The sequence below is a fragment of the Monodelphis domestica genome, chromosome 4 (genome assembly GCF_027887165.1).
Source record: "Monodelphis domestica isolate mMonDom1 chromosome 4, mMonDom1.pri, whole genome shotgun sequence".
NCBI lineage: Eukaryota > Metazoa > Chordata > Mammalia > Didelphimorphia > Didelphidae > Monodelphis > Monodelphis domestica.
The window spans coordinates 300,690,900-300,709,579 of NC_077230.1; the positions used below are offsets into that span (position 1 = coordinate 300,690,900).

General features: G+C 38.2%; 1 protein-coding gene across 2 annotated transcripts in view; it reads left to right on the top strand.

The window, feature by feature from the left end:
• The window catches only part of MTUS2 (microtubule associated scaffold protein 2), a 726,305-nt gene that overhangs the window by 338,976 nt on the left and 368,649 nt on the right, over nt 1-18,680 (top strand). The window lies entirely within an intron of this gene.

The following is an 18,680-nucleotide window of genomic DNA, read 5'->3' on the forward strand; positions in this document are numbered from 1 at the left end:
TCGAGGAGGTGAGGGTATATAAGACTGTAAAATACTAAAGATTTGGATCAAGAAGGAATAAGATTATCAGATTTGGTATTTAAGAGATTATAGGGAAATTTGGAAAAGTCATTTTAGTTAAATAATGAGGTCAACCTAGATTGCAGAGCAATGAGTGAGAGGGAAAAAAAGTAGAAGCATCAAGAGTAGCCAGTTTTTCCCAGGAGTTTATCTTAGAAAGAGACATATGATAATACCTTCAGGGGATGGTAAGGAATAATAAAATTAAAGTTGGGGGTTTTTAAAGAATCGTGGAGACTTGTGTATGTTTGAAGGCAGTAGGGGGAAAACCAGTAGGTAGGAAATTGTTAAAGATTGTTAAAGAGAGTAGGAATGATTAGGGATAAAATCTGCTGGATGTGGGAGGATATGTGATCAAGGGTATATGTAGAGGAAGGTTGTTCTTTTCAAAGGAAAGGACTCTTTCATCAGAAACCTGGGTAAAGGAAGATCATATAGAGGTTAATATCAGTGGCAAGGGGATGAGTGGAGGAGTTGAAATAAAGAAAGTTAGAGATCCTGCTGAATAGTATAAATGTTCTCAGTAAATAAATTAAGACAAGTCTTCCGCTGAGGAGAGGAGGAGATTGTATGGGAAGATGAAGAGAGGAGAGAAGCATTCACTGAAAAGATTTTTGTGAAGAGTGAGACAGGGAATCAATTAGGGAGGTGTAAAAGGTTCATTTTGCCAAAGCAAGAGTCTAGTTGAAGTTAGGTAACATGAATTTATAATATACTCAGTCTCCATAGTTGTGTGAATTTCTCTAAGTCCTTTTAGAAACATTTATGTAGAATCAGAGGAAGAATATGGTGGAGTAATACAGGGCTGAGATTGTTTAAGGGAAGGGACAAGAGACTAACAAATAGAGGAAAATGTAGAACCAGGTTAGCCAGAAATAACAAGTATAACATCAAGATTGGAGAAGGGGAAGGAAGTAAAATCAGAGCAAAGGCATTATGGCCTGATAATAAGCCATTGAGGGATGGAAGATAATATGGAAGAATGTGTTTAGAAAGGGTGAGGATTGGGGAGAGACAGAGTGATAGAAAGCCATGATTTTATAGAGGAATGTTGAGTTTTTACATAAGGAAGTGGAACACTTAAAGGTAATGGTGAGATCCAGTGCTCAATCATCTCAGAGTGTGGATGAGGTGGATTATGGGAACTGAGGAAGATTATCTGTGCTTCAACATGGATTTTGAAGTCTCTGTTGTAAGATCAAGGTCTGGGAAGGAGGGGAAGATGGTGAGCAAGGTTTTGAACTGTGATAAAGATAATTTCCTTAATACCAGTATACCATAGCATCCCAATCTAAATTTGGTGGAAATGTGCTGATGCTGTGAATTTCAAAGGAGGAGTTTTTCAGTTATTATGTTATTATATTATTATAGTTATAGTTATTATAGGGAGGTTCTTATTCCTTCCAGAAGGAATAATTTTCTCCTCCTCCATGACAAGTGTGTTGGGGATGCTATAACTACCTCACAGTATCATTATGTTTATACAATGCTTTTATGTATATTTGTTTATTTGAACTTCACAACAAGCCAGGGAGAGAGGTGCTGTGATCAATTCACATTTAATAGATGAGGAAACTAAGGTCAAATGATTTGTACAGTCACACACTATGTATCTGAGATTGGATTTGAACTCAAGTCTTTCCAACTCCATGTTCCCCACTATATCCCTGAGCCCCACACTTTATTAGTGTTCATGTCTTCATCATCATCATCATCATTATAATCCAGGCCAACCAGGTCTTCAGGCCCATTGAAGGCTTAGCAAATGGAAGCCAGAGGGAAAATAGTAGATAATTATTTCTAACAAACAAGATCCATGATACCCAAAGCATGAAGACCCCCTGAATGTCTCAGCCATAAAGGGCCTGAGTCTGATCTTTTAACTATCCAGTTCTCCTACTGGATTTAATGCCATTCTCTTTTTATTCACTTATATGTATTCATCATGCATTTCTCCTCTAGCCAGTTTTTGCAATGTTGGTTTTCTCTTCCTTCTCCACTCCCCCACATACCTCCCAGAGTAGAATATATTTGGAAAACAGTTTGTAAACAGCTGTTCAGGATGAGCTGGGTGTTTTTCCTTTCCTCCCCCTCTAGGATTTTCTCTTTCCACAACAGGTTGCTTTTTAAGTACTGGCAAGAGATTTGTTATGAAAAGCAGTGGAAGGCCAGAAATGGCCTCATAAAGATGCCAGGGCAGATTGTGATATACTATCATTAACTGTGAAGTTCAGCTTTAACCTCTGATTCACTACCACGTTCAGATTTCAAGTTCAGAAGCGATCTTGAACTGAGAATGAATTGTCGCCACCATTCATTAGATATCAATCTTCCTAGTTCAGCTCAGGCTTTTCTTCCTTACATGTTAACCTGATGGTGTTTAGCTACTATTTGTTATCTACCTTTAGAAGCTAACAACGCAGAGAAATACCCTACTTCAGAATTGGTGTTTTGTATCCATGAGACAATGAAGATTTTTTGGATGTCTTTCCATATGAGATAATGTGTTTTGTCAAAGTAGGAACACGTGGATGCTAAGAATGCAGGCAGTTTCTTGGATTGTTTGGATATCCAGAGATATCCAAGGGGCTAAAAATAGCAGGGAAAGAAATGCCTGAGAGTGTTTCTCATTTTGGAAACTTCCCCACAATAGGTTACAGAAGTGCTGTGTCGTCATTCTCGCTGGCTCATGGGAATTATGGTAGCATGGGACAAACCTAAATATGAACTAGATCTGATCCTAATTTCTGCCTCTACTCTCCCATCTGAAAAGTGGGGAAGACGAGATGCCTCCAATAAAAGGGAAGGAACAAAATAAAATCACATGTGCTTTAAAAAGGAAGAGAAGGTCTAGAAGTTATTGACATATATAGGGATGGTGCATCAGGCACCTATTATAGATATAGATATAAATATGTATGTATATATATATATATATATATATCTTTCTTCATCTCCCCCTCTCCCTCCCCTCTCTCTCTTCCTGCCCCTCCCTTCCTCCTTTTCTCTCTCTTTTTTCTGTCTCTTCCTCCCTCTCCCCCTCTCTCCCTCTCTCCCTCCCTCTCTCTCTCTCTCTCTCTCTCTCTCTCTCTCTCTCTCTCTCTCTCTGTCTCTGTCTCTCTCTGTCTCTCTCTCTCTCTCTGTCTCTCTCTCTCTGTTTCACACCACTGATCCATCTGTCTATCCTTCTATCCATCTATCCATCCACTGATCCATTGATCCATCTATCTGTCTATAAATTCTATGCCTGGAAGTACACAAGAGGTTATGATAGTTATTCCCATTTTTATAGCTGTTGAAATTTGAAGCATTTGTTAGTAATATATCACAGAGAAAGTCAATGAAAGAGCCCAGTTAAACTAAATCTCTGGATTGCCCATTCCTCCTACTGCACTGGATCACATTAGCTTTCATTACACAAATTAACCTTAACAACTATTTTTCATGGTGGAACTCTTGGAGGCTTCTTTTGTTTAAGCCATAGTGTCTGATTTTCTAACAGACTCTTGTCCTTAACTCCAATGTAAAAGTGAAAGCTTGTCAACTAAATTAATCCAGATGCTAACTAATAAGGAAAAATAAAAAAGAGGTGAGCTATTGATTTCTAAACTCTGCCTTTAACCTTGCATTTATCAAAATAATATTGAATTATCCAATTAGATGAATAACAATAATAATAACTAACATTAGTATTATACTTTAAGGTTTATAAAGTACTTTATAAATAGTCTTATTTTACCTTCACAACAACCCTTATAGATATTATTATTATCCCCATTTTACAGATGAAGAAATCAAAGCTGAAACATCCTTGCCAGTGACTTGTCTAGGACACAGCTAGTAAGTGTCTGAAGCTGGATGTGAATTTAGGTCTCCCCATCTGTAGGCCTAATGCTCTGGGCGCTATGGCATTTAAACCTGAAATAAAATTTTAAATCTATACCTCAGCCCCAAAACTAGAATTTTTTTAAGCTTTACTACTGATGATTCTATCTGAAAGAATATGAAGGACCTCTCTGCCAAAAGATGGGAGATGCATTTCTTCCTCTGTTCTCTAGGGATAAAACTGGAGTTTAGAATTATATGGCATTTAACTTTGTCCTAGTGGTATATTGTCACATTATTGTTGTTATTATGTATGTGGTTCTCTAAGTTTTTTTTTAATCTGCTCTGTTGCAGTTTATGTATGTATATATATATATGTATGTATATATATATATATGTGTATATCTTTCCAAATTTCTCTGAATTTTTCATATGAAATAGGTTATAATGATATTCTCTTATGGGCATATAATAACGTGGTATTTATATAGCACTTGATAGTTTGCAAAGCCCTTTACATACATTATTTCACTTGTTCCTCACAACAACTCAGGAAGATAAGTACATCACAGTTTCTTCAAATAATCCACCAATTAATAGAAATCTACTTCTAATTTTTTAGATCTTCTATTTAGACCAGGACTGACTATTTGGTCTGGAATTGTTATGTCAAACACAATTTTATAGACTGATTGGCACCATGAACATTTCTACTGCCTTATAAATATTTATGACCATAATTCCTAATAAATCCTGGAGTTGCCAAGGTGGTAACTTCTCTTTGGCACTCTGTTTTATTCATCCTGGACCACATTAAGATTCAGCAGAGAAAGTGTGTGCCTTTCAGGGTCATGTATCATTAGTTTTGTGCTGCAAGAAACCTGTATTTCCACCCTTTTGGCACCATTTTTCCAATCCTGTGATTTGTGGAATGAAATACTAGTATTCATTTTACTATTGGAATTTAAAGGGGATGGGGATCACTATGGCAACCCTAAGAAACATGCTATTTCTAAGAGGCAAACACCCCTACGCAGAAGTCTGCAGGGTGATATTTCCATTTTAAAATATTTTTCAATTAAGTCTACCATAGCCTTTCCTTGTATTTGTTGTTTAAACAAAAATAAAATGGACTTATATGGATATTTTTTTGTTTGGGCCAGAAATGAAAGTAATGCAGATAACTAAATTATACGGTGACTTTTGAAGGATAGTGCCTGGTACATAAGATGGTTGTATCCTGGGTAAGCCTTGTCTAGGATGAAGGTTTGAGGGCGAGGGATGGGGATTGCACCAGACAGACAAATGGTGTCTTCTGGCTATAGCTTAGTGAAGCATTAAATAGTCTATCAAAAAAAAAAAAGATGGGATCTTACTTATTAAGGAGAGAACAATGCAAGCTGGCTCTATCTCCATCTTTGCACAAAAAGCCAGAGATCAGCCCCAGTACCATGTCTGTGTTCAAATCAAATGTTTTATTCATTATCACAGCAATTGAACTTTTATTCTTATAAATAACTGGGTGGAATAGATCAGGCTTATTCCTTCAGAGCCTTCCCCACCCCATCCATTTTATAACAGGAAGGATAAAGACAAGGGACAGAAAATGAATTCCCCATCATCAGTGCACCATTAGCCAGGACTGGAGTCAGAGACTACACTGCCTCTTCCTTAGCCAGATATCCAGTGTGTATAATCAATTGACCTCCTCTTAAGACTAGCTAGCGGGTTGGAGTCCAGTCAGATTTGTGGTTCCCTCTTCACTGATGCACAAAGAGCCAAGACGATTGAAGTGACTGAACAACAACTACTAGGAGGAAAGAGGCAGTAGCTCTGTTTGGAGAGAGAAATGTGCTCGGGAAATTCTCTAGCGTCTGTGGTTTAATGTTTCAGTTTTTCCATCTGTCTTGTATTTTGAGATTTCAAAAGAACCACAATTTCCATTTCATTTGTGGAAATTCTCTTTCTGCTCATGGGCACCCCAGTCTGCTCTCTTCCTACCTTCTTAAGCAGCTTCATGAATTATTGGGACCTAACAAATTCTTCTAATAACCAGCCTTTAGACAATAAACTTAAAAAAAAATCTTATCTTCTGTCTTAGAATCAACCTAAGTATTGGTTTCCAAGGCAGACAAGTGGTAAGGGCTAGGAAACTAGGGTTAAATGACTTGTCCAGCATCATGCAGTTGGGCAGTGCCTGAGATGAGATTTGAACCCACAACCTCCTGACTCTAGACCTGGATGATAAACTTCTATATACTGCCTTAGGAGGCTGGTGTCACCCAACCCATACATTTATTAAGTGCCTATCCTATGCCAGGTAATATACTAAGCTATTGAAGATACATAAGGTAAAAATTATCTCATAGAACTTCCATTCTAGAGGAGGCAGCATGTATGATTGTAAGGACAAACAAAATATTCAAAATGAAGAGAGGCAGCCAGGTGGCTCAGTGAATAATAGAGAGCCAGGTCTGGATCAAATCTGACTTCAGACACTTCCTAGCTTTGTGACTATGGGCAAGTCATTTAACCCAAATTGCAGAGCCCTCGCCACCTTGGAAACCGCACTTATAGAGATTCTAAGACAGGAGGCAAGGGCTTAAAAAATGAAGAAAAGCTTGTCTGTGAAGTTAGAGCCTGGAATGGATATCATGGAAGCTTTGTTTTCAGGAAGAATACAGGAAAGGAGGAACCATGACTCAGAGAATGAGTTTCAGAATCAACATAAAAAACAATGGATAATGAAGAGAATGAGAAATCATCTTTGGAAAGGGGCACAAAAATGAAACTTAAAAATTAAAGAATAGGACTAGCTGAAGGAGAGGATAATATAAGGGAATATCAAATGAGAAGAACTGATTATGGGTGAGGGGAAGAAAGCTGATGGGAACAGAGCTGTCTGAAAAAATAAAGATTCAAGCAGGGAAAGCAAAGGAGCAAAATATTGTGTCAGAAGAGGAAACTTAAAACTGAAAAGTTTCTACACAGACAACATTAATGCATCTAAGAAGAGAAGTGGTCTACTAGGAAAAAATTCTTTTTATTTCAAATTTCTATGTACATTAAATTTCTGTGATGAGAGTTTGGTGTCCAAAATATATAAATAATTAATTAATATATTTGACGCATACATGCCCATATGGACATATGCACATATGAATAATGGCCATTTCCAAATAGATAAATGCTCAAAGAATATGAACAAACCAGCACTTAAAAGAAGAAATTCAAAATATGTACAGCAATATGATAAAATGTTCCAAATTACTAACAATAAATGAAATATTTTAAAAAAACAGTTTGGTTTTTGCCTTATATGCTGTAAATTGGCAAAAAATGATAAAAATGACAATGGTTAGTGTTGGAAAAGTAATAGAAAGGTAGACACATTAATGCATTGTTGGTGGAGCTGTAAAATGGTTGGGAAAGTAATTTTGAATTATGCAAATAAAGCAACTAAAGTATATATACCCTTTGAATCAAAGACTTCCATTAGTGAGCTTATACTGCAAGGAAGCCACTTATAAGAAAAGCATTCCCATATATTCCAAAATATTTATATCAGTGCTTTTTGTGATAGTTAAGAATTAGAAATAAAGTTGATATCTATCAATTGGGGAATGGCTAAACAAATTGTGGTGCCTGAATGTAATGGAATATTATTATGTTTGAGGAATATTATTATGTGTGTGATGAATACAGAAAAGCATGGAAAGAACTATATGAATTGATACAGAGCAAAGTAAGCAGAACCAAGAAAAGAATATATATATATATATATATATAGTAACTACAATTATAAATGCAAAAAAATTCAAAAAATCCAAAGTAAATATAACAAAATAATAAAGATGAAATGGGACTCAAATGAAAAGATGTGAGAAGGCTCCTCCATTATACCCCTTCATTGAAGTGGGAGGTTCACAAGTATTACAGATTGAACATTTTTTTTTTAGACTTTTTTCATCAATTGATCCATAGTGCTAACTTTTTTTCTCTTTTTTCCTCTCCAAAAGATATTATTTACCATCTGAGATGGAATACTACGCTGATTTAAAAATACTAATAAAAACATATTTTTAGAAAACCAACTAGAGAAATAGGATGGGTACATGCCTATGAAAAAGATTAAATATCAAGCAAAGGAGCATTATATCTGATCCTGGAGATAATTGTGAGGCATTTATCTCTAGATAATAGAGAAGGTGTGTGTGTGTGTGTGTGTGTGTGTGTGTGTGTGTATGTGTGTGTGTGTTAAGGGGGATAAGGAATGATATATGAGTTGGATCTGGCATTTAGAAAAATCACTTTGGTGACTGTGAGAGGATTATTACAGTGAGAAAGAGATCTGAGGCTGGGAAACCAATTGGAAAGCTATGTTGGTAATCCAGGTGACAGGTGATGAAATTCTGAACTAGTCTGGTGGCCTGTGAGTGGAAAAAAAGGGACATAAATTTAATTTTTGGAGATATCAGGAGAAAAGATAAGATTTGACAAACTGGTTAGATATGAAGAGTTAGTTAAGGGGGACGGCAACTTTGTCAACTTAGGTTTGGAGGATAGTATCATCCACAGTAATAATAGGGATGATTGAAAGAGGGGAGTGAAGTCAAGATAATGAACTTTATTTTGGATACGTTGAGTTTGAGGCTCCTTTTGGACATCTAGTTGTAAATGTCTAACTTGGTAATTGATCTAGCTTGCTAATGTGAGACTGAAGCTCAGGAAAGACTGAGACTGGGAAAATCAGTATAACTATATCTAAAAAGTGAGAGAGTGTAGAGAAGAGTCCATGAGAGAGTCTTGGGAGACACCTACCTTTATAGGGGTGTCAGGACAGACCATCCAGGAATCGAAAAAGGAGTGGTACGAGAAGAATGATGAGGGGAACGTGTCAGGAAAATTCAGAAAAAAGTACCCAGGAATAGAGGGTGATCAAAAGTGTCAAATGCTACAGATAACTTCAGAAGGAAATGGATTAAAAAAGGACCTTTAGATTTGTTCTTTTAAGAGATCTGTGGTAACTTTGGAGGAGGGAGCTTCGGTTGAGTGATGAGGTTGGAGGCCAGACTGCAAAGGGCTAAGTGACTAACAGAAAGTAGAGGCACTGAATATTAGGAATTTCAAGGAGTTTAGCTAAAGAAAAAAGGAGATGTAACAATAGTTAGTAGGGATTACAGGCTTTACTCAGCACTTAAAAAAAGAATGGAAGCAATGCACTCTCAGCAATGCAAGGATTTGGGACAATTCTGAAAAATGACAAGGAATGCTATCTACCTCCAGAGAAAGAACTGTTGGAACTATCTTTCATATCAGTGTATTTATGGGTTTATTGGGGGGTTTCGGTGATGTATGAGTGTGCTCTTACCACAGTGACCAATATGGAATTGTGTTTTGCATGATAATAAAAAAGAATGGAAGCAATGATAGCATATCTGGGGACCACAGGGAAAAGTAAATATGAAGAAGTCGAGGATGGGGATAATGGGGGAGCACTCTAATGAAGATGATGGGAGGGAACTGGATCAAAGGCACAGGTAGAGAATTGGACCTGGGCGAGGAGAAGGGCTGTCTCTTCATCAGAGGAGGAAATAGGGGAAGGTAATATTGCACTATCATGAGACGAGGAAGGGAGAAATTTTCTCACTAAAGTATGAGGTTAGGTGAGGATGGGAGCTCAATGAGAGGCTTGAATAGAGAAAAAAAATGGACAGTTACTTAAAACTTTTTGTCATCCCTATGGCGCTTGCATTTCTGCCGGCATTGCCTTCAAGAATACAAATCCACATCCATGTCATGAGTCATTACAATAGCCTTACTAGAGGTTCCATTGCCTTTTGAAAATACTGGATAGTTATGTTTCTATTGGAGATGGCATGAACAGAACAGCATTACTAAATTTAAATTCCTTGAAGAATAAATAAAATTATTTCACTATATCTTTCCAACCCATTCTGGCTCTCCTCTAGCCATCCTCCTCATCTCTCTTCCATGACACGTCAGACTTCGCCACAGGACACTAATAATAACAATGATCTGAGGAAAGCCTTCTCCTTATTTTTCTGGAAATGATGCCACAACTCACATATTTCTCAATGCCTTCCTTCCATCTGCCCTTCTGTATATAACTTCCCCACTAGAATGTAAGCTTCTTGAGGGCATAGTCTATTTGTTTGCCTTCCTTAGGGCAGCTAAGGGGTTTCATGGATAGAATGCCCAGCCTGGAGTCAGGAAGACTCATCTCCCTGAGTTCAAATCTGGTCTCAAACAGTTATTATCAGTAGGACCCTGGAAAAGTCTTTTTATCCTGTTTGCCTCCGTTTTTTTCCACTTTAGCTGAAGAAGGAAAAGGCAAACCACATAACATTCTCTGCCAAGAAAATCACAAATGAGGTCACAAAGGGTTGGGCAGGCTTGAAATGACTCAACAACAGCCAGTTTATTTAGTGCAGTGCCTCGCATGTGGTAAGTACTCAATAAATGGTTTTTTTTAGTCATTCATTCTGTGGCAAAGACCAACCTTACAGTCGGTGGCTTTACTGTTCATCTTAACTAGGTGATATCTCAGTACTAGCTGGCCATGGGCATTACTCGGTGTTTCTAGTCTCAGGGTCAAAGTAAATGTAACAAAGCCTACGTGTACCTCTTTGGACTAGATCACCTTGGATTTGCCTTTAAAAAGGAGAGATGTGGAAATGCCAGCTGAGAGACTCGTACAGCAAAATCACGACTCACAGATTCGGTTCTTTGGAAGGGAAGCCTGTACTTCTCCAGGGAACCACATGGCCCCAAGAGAAAAGCAGCCGCAGAGCAAGAGCAGAAGCCCAAGGCAGGGCCTTTGGGAGAAGAGAGAAGCTCCTGAACAGTGCCTCCTGGGGCCATGGCTTCCCTGGACAGATCCCTCTCAGGGTCCTGAGCCCAGTTATCCACAGCCATCTCTTCCCTTATGTTTCTTTTTAAGACTGAGTCCAAGGGGTAAAAGTGGGCCATGAATCAGTCAATCACGCAGTCTGAACTGATGTCCCTGGACCAGTGAGGACCCAGGAGGGAAGAGAGTTCATGCTTCATCAAAGAGGCATCTTGAGGGCACAGCAGAGTTCTCCTTCTTTAACCTCATTAACCTGATTAAAGAGGGGAATTGAACCTGATCAGACTGCTCTGGGCTCACCTTCTCCATTGGATAAACTGAATTCACATACACCTACTGACACTCAAAACATGAAGAGAATAAAAAGAATTTTCTGTGTCTCAGGAATTCAGTCATCAATCCCATGGCATGAAAGATATGAGGTCTTGGTAATATTTTACATAGAATTCTTATACCACAAATAGCAGGGGCTCAACTGGCTGATAGACTATCAAAATTCTGTTATGTTAAGCCCTACTTGGAAAATATTTCTCTGTTGGACAGTTCTTAAAGCTGACACCAATACCCCTTACTTTTAAATACAATGAATGCAAAATAATCAAAGGAAGGTTTATTGAAAAGAAAGAAACCATGGCTCTGTAAAAGTATCATGCAATAAGAAATGCACAAGTCGTGTTTGTCAGTCTTGGAGAAGGATGGAGGCATATAAAAGCCTCCTGTGCGGGAGGAGCAGGACCAGCCCCATCTTTTGCACTGCCTCTGTGGGCTGGGATTCCATCTGACAGATACGCTCCAGCAATGGCCAGGTGTCTAGGCCTGGCTCTCTCCCAAGATTGCTACTGAATCCCCCAACTGCTTCCTCATCTATATCCACCTCCAAGTCCAAAGAAATCATCTCTCTGTCTTCAGATGCCAGTCAACTTATGTATTAAGCACGTGCTTTGTTCTAAGCCTTGTGCTACGTACTAGAGATACAAACAAAGGTAAGAGACAGTCATTGTCCTCGAGAACCTTACTGTCTAATGGGGAGAAAACAAGAAATGACTATATACTTGCAAGATATGGGCAGGATGACATCCAGAGGAAGAACTGTGGGAGTAGAAACACAGAAGACAAACAACGGCTTGATCACATGGGTCAATGGGGATATGACTGGAAATGTAGACTATAAATGGTGCAAACATCAATAATATGGAATAGGTCTTGATCAATGACACATGTAAAACCCAGTGGAATTGCTCATTGGCTATGGGAGGGGGTTGGGGGGAGGGAGGGAAAGAACATGAATCATGTAGCCATCGAAAAATATTCTTAATTAATTAAACTTAATGTCTTTAAAAATATATATAATAATATATAAATGGGAAGTAACCAACAGAGGGAAGGCATGAGAATCAAAATGACTGCTGAAAGTCTTCCATAGCTATTTTACAGGACTGATTAGTGTTATAGGAGACTTGTGAGCTCTTTTTCATCTAGTAGTTAGCTCATCCTGCTGAGTTTCTTTCCTCGAATCTATTTTCTTGTGATAAAATGCCAAAAGAAGACACTTCTACTGAGGTTATATCACCCACTTACAACACCATAACAATTCATTTTTGTTGTGCATGAAACAACATAGAATGGAGTCCTTTCTTGCTCCATGTCATTAACCAAAGTTAGTCTGGAGCCAAGGGATTAATAAGATAAATAAATTAGCAGTGAAGTTTTAATTTAGAATGATCCATGTTTTTATCAGGCGTTTAGAGTGCTCCCTACACTGGTACAACTCAAAAGCCCTCCCAGTATTTTTCAAATAACTAAAAATTCTATCACCTTGCATCAGAGCTGTTATTGGACTTGCCCTGACTTAGCTAGGCAGGCTCTTAAATGGCAGTCACAGTCACTTATTGAGCCTATTGAAGCCTTTCCAACTTTGTAGGACTTGCCAGAGCTGTGCTATTTTGGCATAACCCTTGGAAGCCTAGGGTTGTCCCCATGCCAGGATGAAGCCCTATACATAGGATTTTGATAGTGTCTGGCAAAGAACCTATGTCACCATCCAAACTTATTAAGGGGCAAGCTGAGGGAAAAGATCTGCCATGGTCTTTGCCTTGAGGGTGAAATCCATTCCAAGATAGCTATAACTACCAGTCAATTCACAGTTATTTTTCATGTGGCAGGCACGGGGGATGTAAATACAAAAGAGAGACAGTCCTTTCCCTGAGAGAGCTAACATTCTAATGAGGGACACAATGCATGGACAGATAAGTAAATAAAGGATAGATGTGAAAATAAAGTGATTTGGAGTCAGGGGCATTAACTACTGGGAGAATTGGAAAGATTTCTTGAAGGAAGTGAGGCTTGAGCTGAACCTTGATGGAAGCAAGGAACTCTGAGAGGCAGAGATGAGGAGGGAGACCATTCCAGGCATAATGGAAAGCCCTGGGCAGTGGGAAGAATACTAGAATTGGATTCAGAAGTCCTGAGTTCAAATCCCAGTTCCACTATTTACCACTTGTGTGACCCTCAGTTAAGACCTCTTACTTCTCTTGATCCCAGTATAAAAAGGAGGTTTGGACTTTCTGGCCCACCCCAGAGACCCAACTGGAGAGGCAGGTGCTCCAAAAAGTTAGGGGATCGGCATAAGGTCATGAAGCTAAAGGTTGTGACTGTTGGTTGTACAGGGTGTATCAAAAGTCTTAGCAACTCTAAACCCCTATCTATTAATCTATTAAAGTAATCTATTAAATTAAATTAACTAAATTTTAACTAAATTAAACTAAAAATTAACTAAATTAAACTAAAAATTAAATATAGAATCTATTAAAGTAAAACTCTAAGACTTTGTACACTTACGGTCTCTAATTTTTTTTTTTTTTTAGTTTACTGAGCATTTTAGAACAAAGAAATCGGACCTCTAATTGCCTATGATTCATGGTTGTGCAACCATGAAAACTTAAGAATGAATCTGGAAGTAAAACTTCCTTTGGAATCCTGAGTTTCCCCTGTCATCTGAAGCTAAAGGCGGGCCTCTAATTAACTTTAAACTCAGTAGTCCCATAACGTTCACTCAGTTTTCGGCTATTCCTAAGAGGCCCCAATTTATGTGCCGAGGTGAAGTGAAGTATGATATATTATTAGACAAGGGATGGCAACTGCTTTGCTTGTGTCCCCAATGATAGGATGGATGGTCTATCTATTATTTTGTGTTTCTATTTTGTTAAGTGCCCCTATAGATTATGCTGGGAGGCTGAAAAGCCATATGCTGTCAGCCCCTTTTAATATAGCTTTCATCCACTGAGAAAATCTCAATTGAATAAAATTTAGATGTATGATTTTGTTTCCCACCCTCCCCCCCTTTACTGCAACAGTAGAGAAATCCCTTGCCTCCAGAAGAACCCTAAAGCATGCTTTATCTTAATCAGAAGACGTGTCATCCAATATAAACCCTTTCAAATGTCATTCTCCCTGAATAGGGAGATATTATATTTTAGTTTCTGCTATTAGTTCTAGATCAGCCTTCCTAATGCTGAAATCCATCCTTGTTATTTGGAAGAAGGAAATTGAGACATTGATGAATTCAGATGGATGCCATCTTCTCTCACCATTCCTCTTGTGTTTTCTTCTTATTTCTACATGAGTTCAGGGAACCATTCTGCACTCAGGCTACCTTCTTCCCTTTTATTCTTTTGAAAGAGGGTCTCTTCAGGGGGCTTGAATCCTCGACACAGTGCTCTCTTCCTTCCCTTCTTCTTCTTACTTCCAAGCACATTCTGATGTATTTCTAACTCCATGCAGAGCTGCCTACGTATGGTGTATCATATGTACAAGCAATGGAGTTGTAAATCAATAGGCAGAACCACAGAGATAATTTTTGATCGTGGGTAATAGAACTTAATTTTTCATCCTACGTAGTAGTAAGCGTATCAAATCCAATTCAGCCCAGACATCTTAAATCATTTCAAGTGCTGTAAATCTGTTAAATAATTAAATGCATTTTGTAACCAAGGGATGCCACATATGGCTTACCTATAGTCCTCTTCCTATATTGATTTCCATGCAGGAAGCATCTACTAATTTCCCAGCAGCACACATCCTCTTGTATCTGCATTCTGGGGTTAGAGATATAACACTCACAGGCTGCTCATCTCTAGCAAAAAATATATTATTGCTAAAATTGGTTCCTAGCCTATTTTGTTATAGAGACTTTAATTATTACTAGATTGAGATAGTAATTGAAGGGTTTATTTTCCCCCCTAAGGCTTAATCATGCCTGAGGCACCTTTTAATATTTATAAAATCTTATTGAGACAATAAATTCCTATGGATTAATAAGAAAGATACTTGCAATGTTTCTACAAATGAGCACATATTACCTTTAAACTTTATGGGATAGTGCACACCAGTTTTAGTTACTGGAAAGCAGAAACTTTATCATCATATTTTTTTCAGGATAAGAAAACTAAGTGTGAAGTTTTGTTTCTCTGTAAATTTTCAATAGCTTCAACAAAGAAGCCATCCCCTATTGGTTGAGCAATGGGGCTTGCTATCTTTTTTATTCCTTGCAATGCATTCAGTAAGTGATCAATAAATAGATTAATGAATCCACAATGACGATGACAAGTTGTTTGTTTCTCAGGGAAGTTGTGGATAGGCAGGAAGGTCCAATGATAATTGAGAAGACCCAGGCATTGACTGAAATCAGTTGTCAACCTCAATGGTTAACAGTTTCCTGAGAATCAATGGAGAGTTGATTTCTCTAGCATTGATCACTTGTAAAAATTGGAGTACATTAAAAAGGGATCCTGACCATTAATTCTAGGCAGTCATTCCAAGAGTGAATTCCATTCTTTCTACCTCCCTCTACCTCTGAAATGAAGGATGAAATATATTTAATGATATGTTGAAAGAACATTGGGGGCAGCTAGGTAGCATAACAGATAAAGCGCTGCACTTGGAGTCAGGGAGACTCATCTTCATGAGTTCAAATCCAGCTTCAGACACTTACTAGTCATGTGACCCTGCTCAAGTCATACAACCTTGTTTACCTCAAAAGAAAAAAAAAGAAAGAAAGAGCATTGAACTTAGAGTTACAAGATATGAGAGCTTAGAGTTAGAAGATGTGAATGCAAAACCTGACTTTGATACCTTATACCTCATGACTTTGGGTAAATCAATAATTTTGGGGGCATTTGTAAAATAAGAAACTATTAGATTAGAAAATAAACATGAAATACCTATTATTATGGTGAATGGAAGATTGTCCTTAGTGCCACAAAAACTTGTGTGCAAGTCATACTCTTAACACATTCTGATTGATATGATCCTGTGAAAGCTGATTACTTAACTTCTCAGCAAAACCCTCTACGAAGATATTTTACCAAGTTGCCGTCGACCTGGTGGTTCCTTGCACCAATGAAGTCTCAGGCCCAGACCCTATCCCTGATGCTGCTGCGGGTGTGCTAGCCACTATTCTCGGCTCTCCCTTCCAGCTCCAGATCTTTGATTTTGTGAACTCATTATCCACCCCAAATGAACCATAATTGAACAAAGCCGGGCAAAAGGTTCAAAAAGAGGAGACTTGCCGGATTGCATGGCTCAGGAAGAATGGCAGGCGGAAAGGCTAGATTCAGAACTCATCTTAGGATCTGGGGTCATGCGCAGGACGGGTCAGAGAAGCAGAAAGATTAGAGTTCAGGGCAGCAGCTGTGGGCGAAGTGTGGCGGATATGAGAGCAGGCAAAGAATGCCGTGTGCCTGAAGGATGTGGGCAAGGAGGGAGATGTTGCACATGAGCTGGTTTGTCGATGTGAAAATGACTTGTTAGACTTGGGATTAGAATCTGCTGGTTATCTGGTTTTGGTTAAATTCCACCACTTAGAACTGTAAGGAGGAACCTTTAAAGCGACCAAGGTTTGCTAAGAGGTTGGGAGTAGACAGGGGTAATTACTTAGTAATGATTCCCTCCCAAATTTCCATGAAATTTAGAATGACATTGCACAGTATCTGGTGCATGATAAGTGCTTAAATGCTTTTTCTTTCCTTCATCCCTTTATCCGTCCATCCATCCATCCATCCATCCATCCATCCACTCATCTTTTAATTGTTTGACTTAGAATAAAGAGCTGAGAAAGACCTGCTTAAAGCATCCACCTATCTACATAAATATATATGTATAAAAGCATGGTATCTCAATCTCAAGGATTTTGAGGTTTCTCAGAGATCATATCATCCCATCCTTTCAATTTACATGTGAAAAAGCTAATATTCCAGAGATTTTTCTCCATACCACTCTGACTCCAGCATCAGAGAAATAAAAACATCTTTTAAAATGCTTTTAGAATGTATGATGATAGAATTCTGGATCATTTCATTGAACACAAACAACTATGTTTTTTTTTTAATTTGGAGAATATTTAAAAATACTATCCTTTAAAATTCTGTGATGGTAGTTATAGTCTAGATACACCAAGGACGAGGAAGTCCAGTTTTATTCTACTGTAGAGATTTTTGCCTTTTTTTTTACCTTTAGCATCCATCTTAGAATCAATACCCTACATTGTTCCAAGGCAGAACAGTGGTAAGGACAAGGCAATGGGGTGACTGGCCCAGGGTCACGCAGCTAGGAAATGTCTGAGGCCAGTTTTAAACCCAGGACCTCCCAGCTATAGGCCTCAGTCTATCCACTGAGCTCCTTAGCTGCTCCCAGTTGTATTGCTTTGCAAAAACTGTGAAGGTGAGGCTGGCGAGTGGTTTGTTTTCACCTCTGAGGATGACTGTTGATTGCCTGGAGATTATAAGAACTTTGAAGATCATTCCCCGGGACCTTCTTCATTTGGGCCCTCTACCACGAAAGGCCCTTTCCTCCATTGGTGATTTGTTTCTGGGGACCTCTATTTTGGGGACAAGCCCAAGGCACTCCTGTTGTATTGCCTTCCTTCTAGTGTTTGCAAGTCTCTGGACTTTGCCATCATGGGGACACCCCAAATGCCCCTTTTGGGTTCTTTTTAAAGATCATCTTTTATCATTAAAATTTAAGTTCCTAAAGGGCAGAAGCTGTGTTTATTTTTGTTTGTATTTGAATTCTCATGACGAAACCCAGCGCTGCACATACTAAATAAATGTTGCTCGTTGTCTGAATGTCAAAGTCAGGATAAAGATAGGCTTCGTGCATTTGGTCTTTTGTCTCTTTTGAATGATCATGATCTTATTTAGAAGGCTCTATGTGTTTTGGGGTTTCGTGGAATCATTACGATGTTATATACAAACAGAAGCATTTGAAGGACCTAACTAGCTATCTATATACTGCCACGAACCACACATTATAAACGTTTACTGAAGTGACTATAAAGGAAATCTCACTTCGATTTGGATTCTGTGCAGACAGAAGGGCATTGAATGACCTTATCTCATTATTATTTTAAAATATTGTATCTTTTCAACACCTACATGGAAAATCTTTATGGCAGAATTTTTCTGTGCTAAATCAAAAATATTTTCTTATAGTCAACAGTGAGATTTGCTGTACTATAAACTTTTCATGACTGTAAATTATAAGACTATAAAGATGTGATATTATTTAAATATTGTTTTAAAATTCTCCCTATTCTTATATCATTGTAAAGGTTGCTTTGATAGTCCTGTAGATAATTCTTATAAAATCTTTATAGAGATAAAAAAGTCTTATGGGGTTGTAGTTATTGACTTTTTTGACTGTCATTTTTTCCTCAGTGAATATATCCAGGAGTTCCCCTCCCAAGTTTTTGGTATCTTTTCTACTTCAGAGAGTTCAAGATTTACTCCCTCGATGCCTTTAGAATTGTGCCAACTCCTGTATAAAAATCCTCTCTTGTCCTAATAAAGTTACCTTTCCCATCCCTGCTTAATGTCATCTCTCTTTCTTCAAAGAGCTCATGTGGTACTGTAATGTTAGAGTCCAAATG